Here is an 11,728-nt window from a genome sequence, read left to right on the forward strand (position 1 = left end):
CAACAACATGCGATCGAGGTAGTGGTAGGTATCACGGAATGATAGGCATTATGAGTTGTCACGATTTAGATCTAATCTAAAGGATGATGCGTATCATATACTCGATAGATCTAATCTAATCGAAGGGTGCATCATGTGCACGACTTAGATCTAATCTAATCGTTAGGCACTAATTAATTACTTAATTAACTAGCATGCATCACATACACACAAAAGCAATTAATTAAATAATTTTGTGATTATGTCATGGCCCTACTACGATCTTCTCAAGCCAATGAGAAGATCGGATGGTCAACCTAAGGTCAACAGCTTCTCAAGCGCCTTCCTTTTGACCACCTTGTGTTGCTCGCGCCTTCCTCGTAACTCCATCTTTAGTGGACCTTCCACCGCTTCAAAATTTATATTACATTTTGAAACTCGAGTTACATTCGAGTCTAAATATAATTTACAACCAGAATATAAATAGGGAGGCACGACGAATAGGTCGCGTATCAAATACAGCACACACAAACACATGACGGCACGCAGGCCGTATTATAAATTATAACACAAATCCAATCATATTGGGTCTTTTTGGGCCATGACTATCACAAAAATAATATATAATTCTAAATTATATATTTTTCATAATTTTCTATAATTTTTCATAATTTTTACAATTTTTATGAGTAAATTTTTCCCGGCGGTCCCGATTAGCGATTTCGGGCGCAATCGCGGAACAAATCCCCTTGCGGGGTTAGGGGCAGTACCCCTACCCGCGATCTAACCATCGCGAGTTGCTCATAAGAGATCCTACAGCGCCTTAGCCCACTGTTCCAAAAAGTTTTGGGTCGAAACATTGCCGTAACGGAAAAATCTTCTCGGTAGTCGAAGCCTACAAGTGTCTAAACACTTGTGCTTCGCTTCTACAAGAAAAATACCCTTTAAAACTATAAAAATCATGAAATTACATAGATTCACAGAATTTTTATTTTTCATAAAAACCAAAATAAACTCATACACGCCTTCGCACGTGGCTCTGATACCACTGTTGGGATTTTTGGGCCGCGAAAACCGCTTTTTCCGTCGCGAAAACCCCGAATCTCCCTAGCCAACGGATCCGTGCGAATAATAAAATTTTTCGAAAAACTACGAGTACGAGTTTACCTAGATCTACACTTAGATCTACAAATGAAAAAGGGTATACCTTTGAAGCGAAGCCCTTCGCGTTCCCGCTCGTCCAAATGGTGTCGGATCTCGAAATTGTCAACGTAGACAACTCTCTATATATATCCACACAAACAACTCAATAGAGAGAGAGCCTTAGAGTGTGCTAGCACTCCAAAGGGTCTCGGCAATGGTAGAGGATGAGAGGGAGAGGGAGAGATTGAGGAAGAGGATGAAGTGAATGTGCCTTGAATGAAAAATTCATTCCATCCCCTCACAATAGTGGTCGGCCACTTTCAAAAAGGTGTAACCCCCATTTCCACATTAAGTGCAATTAATGTGGAGCCATTAAAGTGAAGAATTGTAACCTCCATGAGGTGGCATCTCACTTAAGTAACCATGATGATGTGGAGCATCATCATTGGTCCACATCTTGCCAACTCACTAATGATGTGGCAAAAAGTCAAGTCAAACTTGACTTTTCCTCTTCCTCTCAAGTCAAGTCAAACATGACTTAATCTCTCTCATGGTTGATCTAATCCAACCATTTAATTCAAGCCAATTTAATATAATGAATCTAATTCATTTAATTAAATTGATTCAATGAGTCATAATCTAAATTAGACTCATTGAACACATGAATCAACTTGAGTCCAACTCAATTAGCCCAATTAGGATTACTCTTAATCCAATTTGATTCATCAAATGAATCTAATCCTCTTGGTTCATCATATGAACCTAATCTCCATCTAATTGTCCTTAGTGTGTGACCCTATAGGTTCTTGTAACGTTGGCAATGCCCTACACCCATTTAGGAGCATAAGTAATACTACCCAAGTTACAAGAATGTTGAGATCCAACATCACCTTGTGACTACTAATTGTGACTCCTCACAAAATATGACAAGTGTCCTTCTATCCTAGACATCTAGATTGATCAATGTGAGGCATAGACCGTGTCATCCTCTGATCAATCTAAATCCTGAACTCCAAGTAGATTTACTAAATCAAATGAGCTCAATATCTCATATTGACTCATTTTGGCATGGCCATGCACTTTATAGTCTCACTCTATCAAGAATACCGATGTCTCTCCCGTCATATAGGAGGGATAGATCCCATCTACATCACTCACATCCCTCCGCATAATTTGTTACATATCCAGTAATCGCCTTTATAGTCCACCCAGTTACGGGTGACGTTTGACGAAACCAAAGTACATAACTCCTTATGTAGGGAACCATGGTGACTTCAGGTTTAAGGACTAGTAGTCATACTAATAGCCACATGAGAAAGTATATGACACTCATATAACGATCCATGATACTTTCTCATGGCGGGTCATTCAGTATACATTCTCTAATGTATACCCGTGTGTCAACTTGATATCTCTATATCCATGACTTGTGAGATCGAGTCATCGAGTTGACCTACATGCTAGTCTTATTGCATTAACATTGTCCCTGAATGTTAATACTCGACTAGGAATGATTAAGAGTAGTGTTCCCTATATCATCTCACTATCGGTTCAACTAATCGATTGATATAGGTGAGAACCTTCTACTCAAGGACGCTATTATACTTAGTTTATTTGGCACCAATACAAGTAAGTATAATAACCAAAACAAATGCCTTTTATTTATATAGAATATGATACAACAAGTCCATAATATAATCATCAAATGATTGGCTCTAGTGCTCTAGCTAACATCTAACCCTAGAGTTAATTTGTCCACCTTGGACATTCCTAGACCTACCCTTCCTAGGCATATGTCTCCCCTTCTTGGGATTAATGCCTTGGTTCTCTATTACCTTCTTCTCCTTAGGTAATGATAATTTAACTTTCCTAGGTCTATCATGCATAGGTCTTTTAGGGTTATGATCGATATTTACCCTATTCCTATAATGATATTTAAATCCAAAATTTTGCATGGGTAAATAATAAGAATTATTCCTAGCATGCATGAAGAATTTAAATTTGACTTCAAATTTAAACTAGGGTTTACCTTACCCTTTACCTTTGGAGCTCCCCCTTGACTCGATCCTCCATTCTTCCTCCACTTTTTTTCCCACATCTTCAAATGCGCCAATTTCTTGAGCTCTCCCTTCCTTGGGCATTTGGTGTGGTAGTGACCCATTTCTCCACATGTGAAGCATCTAATGTGCTTCTTCTCTTTCTTCTTCCTACAACTCAAATTAGATTCAAAATAAATTGAATTGAGTTTAGGATATACCTCTTTCTTACCCAAAGGACATCTACTCTTGTAGTGCCCCTTTTCATTACACCCGAAGCACACAATGTGATCTTTTGACTTTGCTTCGGTGAAGGTACTCACTAGGTTGACTTCCAAGACTTCTTCTTCACTTGTCTTGGATTGTTCCTCAACCTTTGAGGATGTCTCCTCATCCACACTAGTGGATGACATTTCTTCATCCTTCTCCTCCTTCTCCTCGGAAGTTGAGTGCTTGTCACCTTCCGGTTGCTCCTCCTCTACTTGAGCTTCTTCATCCGTTTCTTTGGATTTTTCTTCTTCTTGTGTAGGCATAAGTTCTTTACCTAGAACTTTCTTTACTTTGCTCCACAAATCATGGGCATTCTTGTATTCACCTACATCACTCAATATGTTAGAAGGCAAAATATCTACCCAATTGATATTACCTTATCGTTTGCCTTTGATCGTGTTGTTTGCTCTTCCGTCCAATGTCGTGGTCGGAGCTTCTTTCCTTTCTTGTCTTTAGGGACTTCAAATGGCTCTTCCACCACCATCATTGTGTCCCAATCCGTCTCGAAGAAGTTCTTCATCTTCACCATCCAAAAGGTGATGTCCCATAAGCTTCCTCCTTCGAACTTTGGTGGATCTATTAAGCCGGTCATCTTTGCTTCCTCGGCGGTTAGTCCGATGGAGAGCAATCTTGTTCTGATACCACTTGTTGGAGATCTCGCGGCCGGCTTGAAGGGGGGTTGGATAGACGGCGCACCCAAATCCTTGCTTCCTATGATGTTAGCGCAGCGAAATACAAACGAACACAAATAGAAAGCTAAACACCAAATACAAGAATGGAAATGCAAACCGCTAACACGTTCGTTTACGTGGTTCAGAGATAACTTGCTCCTACTCCACGGCGTGTCCGTAAGGTGGATGATCCCTCAATCCGTCTGTGGATTAGCCCCCGACAAACTTCGGCTAGCTCAACCTCCTTGTGGGTGGAGAAACCTCACCACAACACTCACCAAAAACACTTGGACACAAGGGAACCTTTGAGCACTTACTGACTACTAATTAGGCTTTAACCAAGTCTAATTTCGTCAACTTGGCCGGCCATCCCAAGCTCCTTCTTATAGAGCTTGGAAGAAATCAGCAAGCTGATTTGCCCGTTACCTGTCGACTGGTCCTTGCACCAGTCGACTGGTGCCAGCCCAACGGCTCTCTCAACGGCTCTCTACCAGTCGATTGGTCCTAGGACCAGTCGACTGATCCCAGCCGTTTCGGGCACAGAAGCTCTCTGTGCTCACCACCAGTCAACTGATCCCAGTACCAGTCGACTGGTCCCAGTACCAGTCGACTGGTACAACCCTAAACCTAGGGTTTCCCATCCCGAGTACATTTCTCTCGCACTCGGGCCCTCACGACTCACTTAACTCTTCTTTACAGCCTTTACCTCTTTCCTTCAGGCCTACTTCCTTTGGCTCTCATCCCTCGGATGCATTCAAGCCCGCGGCTCATCCCCAATGCCATCCTTCGCGTATGCCTCGAAGTCGCCTCCCTCAGCCTTTGTCCTTGCTGCCTTGTCCACGGTCCCTCGGATGCTCCATCCTTCACCGGACCCGAAGCCATCAAGCTGAATCACATGTGTATCCTGCAAACCTGCACACTCACATACACATATCAAATAACGAGGGTAATCCTAACTTAAACCCTTTGCCAAAACACCGAAACACATGGTCTCGTAGACCATTGGGATTGCTCCAACAATAATAACTTTTTGGCGCCGTTGCTGGGGACTGCGCTTATAACATTAGAGATTATCAATTGAGTTAGACAAAACTTTTCTTTTCTTACATATGACTTGTAACTAGTTTTCATGTTCTGCTTTGCATTCTTTTATTACATTCTTTTATTACATTCTATCATTCATTTATTACATTGTTCTTTAATTCTTTTTGTAAACTGAATTCTTTCTATTCTTGTGTTCATTTATTTGTATCAAATTCATTAATCTTGTTCTTGTATGTGAAGATCTAACCTTACAGGAGAATTACTTCCTCTTGACCCCGAGATTGATAGAATATTTCATAGAAGGAAAAATCTTGCAAAGACATCAAGAAGAAAAAGAAAAATCAACAATGGCTAATAGACCACTTAAGGATTATGCAGCACCTTATGCTAGAGGGTTTCGCTCAAGTATTACAAGACCCTCTATTGAAGTAAATAACTTTGAGATCAAGCCTGCAATAATCAATATGGTACAGCAAAATCAATTTAGAGGTGGACCGCATGAAGATCCTAATTAGCATTTAGAGATCTTCTATGAAATATGCGATACCATGAAAATGAATGGAGTTCCTTCAAAAGTAGTTAGACTATTACTATTTGGATTTTCTTCAAGGGATAGAGCTAAACAATGGTTGAATTCCTTACCCCCAAATAGAATTACCACTTGGGAACAATGTAAGCAACAATTCTTAGATAAATTCTATCCTACTAGCAAGACAGCTCATATGAGAAATCTTCTTGCAATCTTCAGACAATCCGATTCAAAATATTTATTTGAAGCATGGGATAGATATAATAATATGCTCAGACAATGCCCACATCATGGTTTATAAAGATGGTTGGTGTTGCACACTTTTTATAATGACATAAACTATCATACCAAAGTGTCCCTAGATTCAGCAGCTAGAGGGGCACTTATGAACAAAAGTTTGGATGAAGCTGAAGAAATCATTTAGAATGTAGCGCAGAATCATCATCAATGGGCAACAGAGAGGAGTGGAGGCTATTCTTATTCAAACCCAACAAAAGCATCAGGAAAATTTGATGTAGATGCAGTCACTCTAATGACTACAAAGCTGGATGCTCTTACAAAGAAATTAGAAAATATGGGGACTAGCACTAATACGGTGAATGCCATAGTATGTTGTTGTGAAACATGTGGAAGTTCTGATCATTCTCAAGACTCATGTCCTTTGGGAGCTATCTCTGCACAAATAAATCAGTTAGAGCAATGTGAGGCTATCATGGGTTTTAATCAAAGGCAGAACAATCCATATTCCAACACATACAACCCTGGATGGAAGAATCTGTCACGCCCCAAAGGAGTCCCTGTCCGAAGAAATTTCGGCAGCATCTCCCCTGTACAGGTGACAATATGAAGCATTACTACATACAAAATATACATCAGCCACATACGGCTGGAATATATATGTATAAAATACAAACCACAGAACACACAGTTTAATATACTCAGCCTACCCGGCTGGACATAAATGAATAAAACCTAAAGCATAATACAATAGCCCACACGGCTGGATATAAGCACACAGCAGCAGAAGACCTAAAACGATACGAACGTAAAACTAACAACGACACTAACAAAATATACCTGTCATCACAGACTTGACCCAAAATTCACATTGAATTATTGAAAAACAAAATACACAAAGTCAATATACCATCCCAAACGATAACAAAACCAAAACGAGAACTATCCTCGGTGCGACGTAGGACCCAGGACTGGCAGCCGACATCTCTCCAAGCATCCATGACTCATCTATCTGTTACCTGGTGAAAGAAAATCATTTTTGTGGGGTGGTGAGTATTGGAACTCAGCGGGTAAAGAGAAGAGATAGTGCATGAACATAACATATAAGTAGAGAGTGTCAACAGTATACAGTCTCACAAGAGAAATACCAGATACTACAATAGAACCAAAATGAATACTCATACCTGAAACCATATCCTAGGCTAGGAAAAACAGGTCAAAACTGATACTACCCTGCTAAAGCAAGGTATATACCACATTCTAATGAATAAACCAGTATCTAAACATCTACAATGAGAATCTATCTCAACATAAGTAAACTGTAACGCCCGAAAATTCTCAAACTTGCATTAGAATTATTCTATAATTTTTATGGAATTTTTAGATATTTTTCCTGAAAAATAATTAGAAGAATAAAAGGGCTTAAGCGGGAATCGAACCCGGGACCTCTCGGGTCCGCTAAACCTTTAGTTAGCCTTAGTAACCGGTGAACCCAGCAGGGCCGTGCTGAAAGGAAATGAGAATCAAATATATTTATATTTAAGTTGGGCATAGTTATCCGCTTAATATAAATAGGAAAAACTTAAGTGTGGGTTTGGTTTAATTTGGTTCAGCAGCCCTCTCCTCACAAAACCTCACGCCAATTCTTTTCTCCAAACCCTCACCGACGCCAACCCCTCCTTCCTCTCCTTCTCTCGGCACCAACACCCAAACAACCTAGGGTTCTCTCCCTAGGGTCCCAAGGTCACTTTCCGGCGACGATTTCAGCACGAGGATGTTCCCCTCCGCGAGTAGAGCACGTGGACGCGAGCGGATCGTCGAGAATTCGTCTCCACCAGAATTCCTAGCGATTAGATTTGTAAGAAATCTAGCACACAAGGTAAGAAACCCCTCACCTGCATTATAAGTAGCTCTCGTTTGATTGCATGCTTATAATTTAGTTATATGTAGATTTTTATCGACATCTAGAGTGTATTTAATTCTCTTCGCAGATTTAGGGGTTAGTTGAGTACCTCTGGATGGGTCGGACGCGTTTTCCTCTTCAGATAGAGGTTCTAGACGTCGTCGGGTGCCTAGAGGTGGTTTCCCTATTAGAGAGGAGAGTTGGAGCACACTAGGTGTTCGATAAAAATGTTTAGCGCAACATTAGACAGTTTTAACAGTATAGTTAAATGTATAGAAACATTTAAAACAGCATATCAGTTTTATTCCAGCTTTATGGGACTAGATGTCCTATGGGTTGGCTCCCACAGTCGCCTCTAGGTTCAGACAACCTAGTTTTGGGTTCAGAAAACCTGGATTCAGCTAATTAGCATTTCAGTATTTTACTTTCAGCAGCGGCACTGTACTGGATTAGATATCCACTGGGCTGGACTCCCATAGTCGTCCCTAGGTTTAGCTAACCTAGTAAACCCTACTAGATTCGGAACTTGCAATCCCGGGTTTAGATAGGGATGCGCGCACAACAAGTATAGTTGCCAGGGCCCTACAGCAGCATGTTTAGTATTTTCATCTATTATTTATAATAGTTTTCCAAATCAGTTTTAAAACATAATGGAATTCAGTATTAGCTCAGTCTCAGCTTAGCTCACTTTTGTATCAACTCAGCTTATTTCAGTTGTTAAATACGATAGCTTCATATACAGTTATAGACATGTTATGATCAGTTTTATTTTATGTTCAGCTTATGTTATGCCATGCCTTGTATGATACCATGCCATGCCATGCTTGCATATTCAGTATGTTTTTCAAACAGTATGATTCAAAAGCATATTTGCATCGTATGCATGATTTAGTGAGGTAGATGGTTTCTTACTAAGCTTTTTAGCTTACAGATACTATTTTCCTTATACTGCAGATACAGGTAAAAGGAAAATGGACTAGCAGTGGAGGTCAGTGCAGATGAGGATGTGTGTGGCAGGAACTGGAATAAAGATCCTAGGGATCTAGTTTTATTTTACTACGCATTAGAACTTGTAGCAAGCCTAGTTATTAAAGTCTTGTTCTCTTTTCCCTTATGCTTCGCATTCTAGTATAGTTAATGGTATGAACTAGTGAACATGCATTATATTATGTCTTGAATGTTGCCAATGTATGGTAGAATAGTTATTAGTATATGTTAGAGTGGTTGCAGGTGATTTTGGCACGACAAGGTGTCGAAATCAGCATTTCTGATTTCGTATCAGGAAATCAGAGGCTGGATCGGTCTGCTGACCGATCCAGTAGTGTGCCAGGCTTCTGGATCGGTCAGCCGACCGATCCAGACAAATACAGTATGCTACTGTATCCTCCTGGATCGGTCAGTCGACCGATCCAGCACGATACAGTAGCGTTCCAGGGGTTTCGGGTGCTTGGATCGGTCTGCCGAACGATCCAGACACACCTGGATCGGTCTGCCCGACCGATCTAGCCACGCATGGATCGGTCTGCCGACCGATCCAGTTGGGAACTGAATGCCCCATAGCTTCGATCGATCTATGGATCGATCGGCAGGACCATAGTTGGTTGGGATGTTCAGTTTCCCCTCCTTAGCATATGTACACCAGCAAAGAAGGTCTTTAGACCTTTCTTAGCAGTTGTATCCGTCATTAGTAGACTAAAATTTTAATTAGCCTAGCTTTCCGCACAGTATAGTTTAGCATAATTGTAGCGACCGGCCTTACAGCCAGTACCCAGAAGGTGGGTCGTTACAGAGTGGTATCAGAGCAGTGTTCCATACTTCCTACACACACATCAGCATTGTATCTGCAGCTTCCAAGTAAGAATACCTCTACTTAATTTATGTTCCTTGTTTTGTTATTACAGTTCATGTTTATATGCCTACTGCTTGTTAGTATGTGATAGTTTTTTTTAAACATGATATCAGTAGTTATATAACTGTGATTACATTAGTTATGTTATGTTCTCTATGTCTTAAGAAATGGCACGAGGATGCCCAGCTAGAAGGGCACTAGCTACTGAGCGCCAGAAAGAGGCAGGCAGTTCAGTGCCTCCTCCAGACCTTACAGCATTAGTGGCTCAGTTACAGCAGCAGCTAGCTGAACAGCAACAGGAAATAGCCACCTCACAGTCACCCCGGAACCGAATCTGACGACTCCAGAAGTCTTAGAGGTTCCACCAGCTCAGCCTACAGCGCCAACGCCAGCACCAGTACCAGCACTAGCAATTCCAGCAGCTGAGCCAAGAAAGAAAGCCTATCTGATCCAGTGGCAGCGAGTCAAGCCAAAGAACTTCTCAGGCACTAGTGAACCATGGGATGCACAAGCCTGGTTCAAAACACTGGAGAGCACAATGGAGCTTTTGGACTAGCCAGAACACGAGAAGGTGAAGTGTGCCTCCTTCTGCCTGACAGGAGACGCACGCATGTGGTGGGAAAGAATCAGAACGAAGCGCCCAGTAAACCAGATGTTATGGGCGGACTTCGAGGAGTTCTTCGAGGAGTTCTTTCACATACGAGTCACAAACCGCCACTACGACGAGTTCACTGAGTTTCGTCAGGGCAACCTTTCAGTTGAGGAAGCCGTGAAGAAATTCAACAGGTTGGCTCGTCTATGCCCAGAGCTAGTCAGCACAGAGAAGGAACGAATCCGGTTGATGCTCAAGATGCTGAGGCCAGAGATAGCAGTGAACGTGGCTGGTGGCATACATAGGCCACAAACCACAGAGGAGTTAGTGAGCAGTGCCTTGACCACAGAGCATTACCATAACAGCATAAAGCAGCAGAAGCAAGTCTCCTCAGAGTCCAAAGGCCAAGGAAACTCTCACACTCAAAAACAGCAAGGCCACAGCTCTAACTGGAAAGAGAACTTCAACAGCAAGCACAAATCAGGGAGTGACCCAAAAGGAGGACCATCTAGCAAGTGACCTAGTTATCCAAAGTGTGCTACTTGTGGGAAATTTCACCTAGGGGTTTGTCGCAAGGGCACACGAGGATGCTTTGAATGTGGACAAGAAGGGCACATGGCCAAGCAATGCCCGAACAAGACCGGTCTTCCTCAGCCACAGCAGATTCAGTATGCAGGCCAGCCAGCTCAGTTATATCATATGCAGGCCGCTCTAGAAGGTCCACTTATCAGCCAGGGTAGATTAGAAGCCCCTCCAGCTACGGCGAATGCGAGGATCTACTCACTCACCAGAGAGGACGTAGCCAATGCCTTGACAGTTGTCACAGGTCAGATTAGCATTTTTCAGTATAGTGCTACTGTTCTATTTGATACTGGGGCAACCCATTCATATATAGCCAGGACGTTCTCCGAAAAATTAGAGGTACCCTCAGAGGTACTCAGTGGACAGTTTTTGACGGCACTACCTTCAGGAGAGATCATGGCATCCACGCGCTGGCTCAGAGCAGTGCCGGTCATTATAGTAGACAGGGAACTCTTTTGTGATCTGATCCTGCTGGAAATGACTGACTACGACGTCATCCTTGGAATGGACTTCCTGATCAGATACGGTGCTTCCATAGAGTGCCGTAAATAGAAAGTCGTATTCCAACCCGAAGCAGAAACACAGTTCGATTACATCGGAGAACCAAAGAGAAAAGCCAGAAAATTTCTCTCAGCTATGAAGGCACAGAAGTTGATGGATTCGGGTTGTACGGGGTACCTAGCACATGTAGTCAATACCAGCCAGGACAAGGACCAACAGCTAGCAGGGGTCCGAGTTGTATGTGGCTACCCAGCAGTCTTCCCTGAGGAGTTACCAGGCCTAGCACCAGTCAGGGAGATTGAATTTGAGATAGAGCTCTTCCCCGGCACCAATCCTATTTCCAAAGCGCCATATCGCATGGCTCCAGCAGAACTGAAGGAACTACAGGAGCT

General features: G+C 42.2%; 1 non-coding gene across 1 annotated transcript; it reads right to left on the minus strand.

Moving 5' to 3' along the window:
• Nucleotides 1–5,858: 5,858 nt before the first annotated feature.
• On the minus strand, nucleotides 5,859–5,969 carry LOC122018319. Its single transcript, XR_006121735.1, has one exon. It is a non-coding gene; the product is annotated as a small nucleolar RNA R71 (small nucleolar RNA).
• Nucleotides 5,970–11,728: the final 5,759 nt, after the last annotated feature.

Source organism: Zingiber officinale, chromosome 8B (assembly GCF_018446385.1).
Source record: "Zingiber officinale cultivar Zhangliang chromosome 8B, Zo_v1.1, whole genome shotgun sequence".
NCBI classification, from domain to species: Eukaryota; Viridiplantae; Streptophyta; class Magnoliopsida; order Zingiberales; family Zingiberaceae; genus Zingiber; species Zingiber officinale.